Source organism: Saccostrea echinata, unplaced genomic scaffold (genome assembly GCF_033153115.1).
Source record: "Saccostrea echinata isolate AGI-Se365-2 ecotype Australia unplaced genomic scaffold, CSIRO_AGI_Sech_v1 ptg000058l, whole genome shotgun sequence".
In the NCBI taxonomy this organism is placed as follows: Eukaryota; Metazoa; Mollusca; class Bivalvia; order Ostreida; family Ostreidae; genus Saccostrea; species Saccostrea echinata.
The window spans coordinates 3,521,008-3,530,000 of record NW_026889807.1 but is presented as its reverse complement, the minus strand read 5'-3'; positions in this window follow the sequence as shown (position 1 = coordinate 3,530,000).

Here is an 8,993-nt window from a genome sequence, read left to right as displayed (position 1 = left end):
AAATCATGAGTTAAAACGTTTTTTTTTTTGAAGCCGAATAAATATATATTATTAGAAGAATTCTGATTAAGGAATATTTTGTGCAACCTGTCATTTTTATATATGTTTATAAATCAACAAATACTGAAATATTGTTGATCAGTGCTTAAAATATCATTTTCAATTTTTTCTTTTAAATTTATACTATATGTAATCTTGAATGCTTTTTTTTTTTTGAGTTTTTGATCGTCAATTCCTTAATTATTGACTTTATATAGTTCAGCAAGAAAGACATTTTAGGATTAATGTATTTGACTTTCATAAAATTCAGCATTATAAAATGGGAATTTTTCAAAAATTTCTTATCAATCGATAAAATTTAAATTGGAAGCCATTTTAACGAATCGGAGAAATACAGTTTAATTTTACTGACACTATGACTGATGAGACATATAAATGCGACCCAATTAAGTCTTTCGTAAATGTTACTTTATCAAGAAATAAATAAAAAAAATCAAACCGCGGAAAAAAGGTTTCAGTCGAACAGCTTTACTGCCAACCACAGTCTCCCTCTCTCTATTTTACCTGAAAAAAAAATTTAAAGAAAACATTGTAATCCTTAGAGCTTCTTCAAATCCAAATTATACATGTACAATTTTTGTCTATGTTTCCAGTGAAAGATGGGTCTATATATGCACATTTAGAGAGAGAGAGAGAGAGAGAGAGAGAGAGAGAGCAGACAAGAAATAATCATACGCAGCTAGGTTAAGGACGCCCATGAAATATACGCCTTTATATATTCAGGGAAAATGAATACAATTTTAATACTTTTTTAACAGCAGTAGTTTTGATAAATGTGAATTGTGGTGATTGCATTTGTATATATCGGGTCTCTGCTGAGTTCGGCCAAAGTGACATCGCTTACATCAGCTGTTTGTCACGTGACAGGTTTAAAATTGGACCATATATATACTACTACAAAGATCGTAAAAGTTCAACGATATACGGGCATTCTTCCGCTATAAAATTTATTTTGTTTTCTCTGAGACAAATTCCTTAACCCGAAAAGTGCTGGGAGCAACTTCCTCGTGCTTGAGAATTGTTTAAAATTTAGCCGTCTTTCTATAAACTCTAGACAAAAATGTAATACGCATTGGAATAATGTTAGATTACGGAATAAATAAACGATGTAAAACCAGCTCCCAGCACTTTTCAGAATAGTAGGAATAATGGCTACACGTGTTGAAAAATTCAGAATTTATAGTGAAACGGATATCGTTGAACTTTTGATATTTTCGAGGGGCTGGACCCCTCATTCTACCACGTTACTGTACAAATGTGCTCCCTACGGCTATATATAAAGTCTACACATTATCAATTTAGTTTGACAATAAAATGTGGATTAATATATTTCAGAATATGTCTCTCTTTTTGTCAGACAACGCATGTTTCTTTTTTGTTTTCATTTTTACAAGCCACGATTAAAGTTTGATCCACGTCTCAAATACAGAGAAACTGCGTGTCAAACTAAGAAATGACGTCATCTCAGTAAGTACAGCGAGATCAAGCTGGCTTTCATTCTGCATACGCTAAGTGCTATTATGGCAAGATAAGTTGCACATCGATTTATTTTTATAACATTTATGAGAAACGAAAGTATTTCATGTGTTTTAAAAAGAACATTATAGCATTTATTCATCGAGATTCATTTGTATTGTTTAACGTGACGTCATAATAGCTCTCCCAAACCTCTGCATAGGCTGACGTAGATATGGGAGTCCTTAACCTAGCTGCGTAGTGAGTGAGGTTAAGAAGAATCGCTAAAAATTGCCTGTATAAACATTTCAAGAAAATCTTTACTCCGTATTTAATAATAAAAAAAAAAACAAGGAATAGATTCATTCTGTTCTTTACATGCTTCTGAAATTGTTTGCTTAATCTTCTGATTAAGAATATACATTTATTTTGTCTTTTCAGTATAGCACCTTTGTTGCCAAACATTTCTTCCTTCCTTGCCGTATAACATCCTTGCTTTAAGAAATTCATTAAATCATATATTATTTGCATTGCCTTATGAATATCACAAATCATAACATGAATTATGTCAAAGATATTATTCCTTTATTTTAATGAATTGCTGAGACAGCTATTTTTCAAATATTTTTTATTAAATTCCTTCCAGTATAAGACATTTCTGTTGAGAAATATTTTAGATAATATGTAAGCATTCATTACTTCATGTATTTTACAAATCATAAAGTGGGTGATGTTTAAGATATCATTAAGAGATCTTATGTATTATTTGTTTATGAATGCCTATCATTCTACTTAAAAAGAGTTTCCCAATTTAATAAATAGTACCACTAGTACGTATACGTTGCGATTCCATTTCTGTAGAGTCTTTATCATCGTAGTCTTTTTGAGTCAGAATCAGATATGAGAGTATTGTTGACTTAAATTCATATTTAATAAGTATATATTGTGTAAACATAGAAAGTGACAGACAACACGCAGATTGATTTGACTTTAAATCACATTTTTATTTATTATTATTTTAATGCTACATGTACACCTGCAAAGAGTTCAAATTAATACTTACTTATAATTTTTATGTCCTTAAAAATTAAAATTACAATGGATAGAATATTAATTTGATTAATTCCGTATTCATAAAAATAATGATATTTTTCCCTGACCCCAACTTCATACTTTTTTTCCCTACTTTGAATTTCACCTTTATTCAGTAAGCAAAATAAAGTGACCAAAATAGATTAGTTTCGAATAATTGGTATGCTTTCGAATAAATGAGGTGATTGAAGTATCCATTACTTAATGACAATTTGGGTTTTTATGTCTTAAATTAGAAGCAATTAATGTCAATTGCAGCGTATTATTATTATTGAAGTAAAATTAACCAGGAAACACAGTAATGTTACTAATAATATTGTTGATAAAATGGTGAGAATATGAATACTTTTAATGAGAAAAGTTCTACAGATATACATGACATAAATTCAAATTTTTTTAAAATAGAAATATCAATCTTTTTGTTAATCCAACGAATAAAGTGAATATTTAAATTATTTGTTTACTTTATGTTTATCGCCAAGAATGTGTTCAATACAGGGATTTAAAAATCTAAATATTTTTAAAGGTAAAGATTGATTGATTGATTGTATGTTGTTTTAACGTCCCATTCGAGAATTTTTCACTCATATAGAGACGTCACCATATACCGGTAAAGGGCTTCAAATTTTGACATTTACTCGGCACTCAGGGCCATTGAGCAGTGGGGGATCTTTATCGTGCCAACGCCTGCCGTGACACGGGGCCTAAGTTTTTAAGATCTCATCCGAAGGACCCGCAACTTTCACTTCAAAGTGCCGAGCGCATGGCGAAGAAACAGTTGCTACCCATTTTTATTGACTTAGGTCAGTCGCGGCCGAGATTCGAACTCAAGACTTCCAGATCACGAAGCAAGCGCTCTACCGACTGAGCTACCGTGAACGGTTTAAAGGTAAAGAAGAGACAGCTGTGATCCTGAAAAGATGTGTTCTTTGTCCGTTAAAATTTATACAAGGATATGGACAATAATATTTCATGAGCTAATTTTGTAAAGGTACAATCACGATATAAGTAATTGAATCAGAAACATTTAAATATTTCTAGGAAAAAGCCTTATATCATATATACTACATTTACTTACTGCCTGAGGTAAAAGGTTATTTTGAATTTAATGTCAAATATGATCTCACAAATTCATTCATCATCATTAAAAAAATTATATATTTTAATGAAATAACGTACTACAATCAAAACTAAATTATTAAAGAATTCAAGAAAATAGTTAGAAAAACTTAAGTTGATTTTTTTGTGAATTTTACTTTGCTGAAAATATGCTACAAAATATGCTACAAGGGTGAATTTAAGGGTTACGTAAGCGTTCATTACGTTCAGGAGAAAATTAAACTTTTATTTTTTTTTCAAAGACACATATATATTTGTTATATATATATATATATATATATATATATATATATATATATATATATATATATATATATATATATATATATATATATATATATATATATATATATATATACAGTCCCTGAAACGTTCTACTTTCCCATTTTTCCGTTCGCTCACCGTTCGTTCACCGTGCGTTCACCGTTCGCTCTCCGTTCACAGTTTTGCGTTCACCGTTCACCGTGCGCTCGCGTTCACCGTTCACAAAGCGTTCAGCGTTCGCTCTTCGTTCCGTTCACTTTGCGTTCACCTTGCGTTCAGCGTTCACCTTTCGTTCAGTTTTGATTGTCATTCGGAACTCCGAAGTGAAAGGACTTATCTTTTTGTAGGTAAGGAGTTACAGGTTTTTTTTTTTTAATTTAATAACTAACATATTGTGTTTGAAGAATCATTATTTAATGGGGGAAAATATCTACGATATATATATTTATATTACTGTTCGGTTATTTATTAAATTACTCTGGAAAATAAATGTTGTTATAAGCACATTCTGTACCTATGTAGACCGATGCTGAAATATTAAATTTAACTAAGGGCAATGTGCAAATACTTCAAGCTCTGCAACAATTTGTTGTTTTGTTAAATTAAATGTTTGTGATATAATTATCCAAGTAAAATAATTAGGCAGCAAAATTACGAAAATATTTATTTCTAACACCTTTTTTTTTCAATTACTATAGAAAATATGATAGAACTAGTTCTGAGAGTTATACATAGTACTGCGGATATCCTGTTAATCTATTATCTTTGGAGCGAATGAAATTGATAGTGTGGTTAAAGGAAATATTTATTTAAAATGTAATGCACTACAGAATTTTCTCTACTATAATATGTTAAGTTTATAGTTATAGAGAAAAAAATTCTTTCTTCACCGTAACTTTATATGTTTGCCATTCGATATGATTAATACCCCCCCCCCCCTTTCCCTCAAATCGGTTACTTAGACAGTACTGTATTTCCAGAATATTTTAATTAACATTTTAAAAAAAAAGTTAAGGTCTTTTTTAGAACAAAAATTTCAGTCTCAAAACAAACATGCATCTAAAAAAAGTTACAAAACAATAGTAGTTCAAAATGTACACATGTCGGCGGTGGTATTTGAAATTGGCAGAGAGTATGTTTCAAATTCAAGTGTTAATGCCCAATGTATTTTATTCATTTATTATCTAAATGTTGGAATCAAATCTAGAAATGATGAAAATAAATGTTATAACTTGTTGGAAATACTCGCACTTCGCCTTCGATGTGACGAAACTTTCACACCTGCACAGTGTCGAATGATTTTGATTGACAGCACAAGCACGTGGACTTCGTGTGAACTTGAAGCAGGAAAATAAAAACGAGTATGACTGTCAAACAAATGGATATGATTTGTTGATTAAAAAAAAGTTACTTTCACTGTCTGATATATTTAGAAAAAAAAATTCAGAGTTTTTGTTTGATATAGGTACAAACATTTAGTAAAGCCTGAAAGGAGGGGGGGGGGGGGCTAAAACGGTATCTCTCTCTCTCTCTCTCTCTCATTTGTCTGTTTAATAAACACTATAACAGCATATTACTTAAATATCAAGTTCTGAAAATTGAATTTATAACAAATAATATGAATATGCATCTTTGTATTATCTTGTCCGAGTATAATCACGGCCATCTACAGATACATGTAGAAGTCTGCTCATTAAATCATCATGAAAAATAGAGAAGTGACACAATATATTATTGTATTAAACATTTAAAATACGAGCGTATAAATGCAAAACGTCCACTGACCTTTGTAATTATTATTTTTTTTCATTACTTTACACGAAATCGCATTGACACAGAGATATATGAATGGATGTTACAACCGCTTTAATTCATTCTGTAAGTCAGAAGTTTTCTCTGATTTGTTATCAAATAAGAATAAACATTTTTATTTTCCAACTAAAAAAACATCTTTTATACTTCAGCGTTCGGCAACAATTACAATGTTTTAATGCGATAAAAATCGTGTGATTAAAAACTTAATGTGCATGCATCGTCTTTCTTAGGACAATTTTGGAGAATTTATTTTATTGACTTATTTATTCATTCATTTATTGGTTTACTTATTTATTATTTATTTATTTATTTATTAGGGTCTTCCGTCTTCAGCGGAAGACCCTTCTATTATTCTTATGTTTCTTTTTCAATTTTCTTATTATTATTCTTTTTTTCTGCACAAATTTTGTGCAGACGATTTCTCAGAGATGGATTGATGGATTTGCCTCAGATTTTCAGGGTTGGTGCTAGGTTATCTGAAGTTAATTCCGGCTAAATAATTTTTTGAAAATCACTTCCGGTCGAAAGTTATCGCCCTTTTAATAAAATTCAGAGGACCTCCTTGTCTGTGATGGAACTCAAAAACGGCTTAAGCTAGAACGCTGAAATTTTCAGTGATGATAGAGGACATGTTGCCATTTTGCACCTGGGTTTAGATAATTTCCGAAAGTGTCTAGTATGGAAGCTCGGTAGGGGTCAAAATTTAGGTCACGAATCATGAGTGAACTTTTGAGACATTTTGTATCATATCTTTTAAAGTATAATTATTTTGTAAAAACATACTGAACAATATTTGTGCAGAATGACAAGATCTTTAATATGATATCAAGAATAAAGGGCTGACTTGTCATGTTAGGGGCCGAGAGGGGCCAAAAGTATTAAATCAATAACTCTTTAACGATCAATATTTTGCTATACATTACTGAAGCAAAAATGTTTATCTTAACAATTTACAACCATATATTATAATATATACATCATATGTTACATAATTAGGGGCCATAAAGGGCCAGAATGCCAAATCTTTGGCACTCTCTATTTCGAAAGTTTGAAATATTTTGATAAGCAATATTGAATAAAAGATGTTCAAAATAATGTTCTAAACAATATTTAACCTTTCAATTTTTGCTAAACTTCCCCATTAAGGACTTGAAGGGCTGGCCCCTAAATATATCTTTTGCATATAACTCGGAAACGAAAAAGAATTTCTGAATAGTTATTGAACAAAAAGTGTTCAAAATCATGAGAGCGTTAAAGTGATATGAAGAAAAAGGGGCTGGCCCCTCAAAATAGGGGCTGAGAGGGGCCCAAAGTCTTTGAACAATAACTCTTTAATGATCAATATTTTGTAATGTATTACTGAAGCAAAAATGTTTATCTCAACAATTTACAACTATATATTATGATATTCATATCATATATTAAATAATTAGGGGCCATAAGGGGCCAGAATGCTAAATCTTTGACGCTTTATATCTCAAAAGTCGGAAACATTTTGATAAGCAATATTGAACAAAAGATGTTCAAAATAACGTTCTAAACAATATGCAACCTTTCATTTTTTGCTAAACGTCCCCATTAAGGAGTTGAAGGGCCGGCCCCTAAATATATCCTTCGGATATATCTCGGAAACGAAAAAGAATTTTTGAATAATTCTTGAACAAAAAGTGTTCAAAATCATGAGAGCTTTAAGGTGATATCAAGGAAAAGGGTCTGACCCATTAAATAAGGGGCTGAGAGGGGCCGAAAGTATACAATCAATAACTCTTTAATGATCAATATTTTGTAATATATTACTGAAGCGAAATAGTACATCTTCACACAATTTATCTTAATAACATGATGTTGATATCATATATTACGCAGTAAGGGGTCTTTAGGGGGCCAGATTGCATAATCTTTGGCGCAATACATCTCGAAAAGGAAGAATATTTTGATAAACAGTATTGAACAAAAGACGATCAAAATAATATTCTGAACAATATGCACTCTTTCAATTTTTGCTAGACATCCCCATTTAGGACTTGAAGGGCCGGCCTTTAATATTTCTTTTGCATATATCCCGAAAACAAAAAAGAATTTCTGACTAGTTGTTGAACAAAAAGTGTTCAAAATCATGAGAGCTTTAAAATGATATCAAGAAAAAAGGGGCTGACCTCTCACATTAGGGGCCAAGAAGGGGCGAAAGTCTTTAATCTATATTCCTTTAATGATCAATATTTTGTAAAACATTATTAAAGCAAAATTGTTCGTCTTAACAATTTATTTATATCATTATATTTGAACGAAAATCTCAGTCAAATTCTTATCTCATCTTATCAAAAATCGGACGGAAGACCCACTCGTTGCTCGCAACGAGATCTCATCTAGTTATTATTATTATTATTATTTTGCACCCAACATTATAATACAATAAAATAGTTTCAATGCAAGGAAAAGATCAGAGGCATTCCGAATATATCGTTCATCTTGCGTTCACCGTTCGTTCACCGTTCACTTTGCGTTCGCGTTTGCGCTCCGTTCGCGTTCTGCGTTCGCTCACCGTTCACCGTTCACACATCGTTCACCAAGTTGCGTTCAGCGTTCACACATCGTTCACTCACCGTTCGCTCTGCGTTCGTTCAGCGTTCGTTCAGCGTTCGTTCAGCGTTCGCTCACCGTTCAAGTGGGAAAGTAGAACGTTTCAGGGACTGTATATATATATATATATATATATATATATATATATATATATATATATATATATATATATATATATATATATATATATATATATATATATATATATATATATATATATATTCTGTTTTCCGGAATGTGAAATATTAAAACACAATTTTTTTTTGCAATTTTCTTTTTTATTCAGAGCTTCTAGATGGACTTCACACGGCAAATTTAAATAAGCGTAGCTTAAAAAAAAATTTTGTCATTGAAATTGTAAATTGTTAATTAAACTTTACAACAAAAACCACCAACAAAATTGCAGCTCATAATGTTTTAACTTAAACTTATTGTCAATAAAAACTATAGTCTAACTTTGTGAACAGGACGAAAAAAATTGAATGATGATGAATAAGCAATATTTGAAGACATTTTGCTAATTACGTCACTGAACTGGAAGTTATTGCAACAAACCATGTGGCTAAAATACATTTTGTACGTGTCATTGCTGAATATCAATTAATATT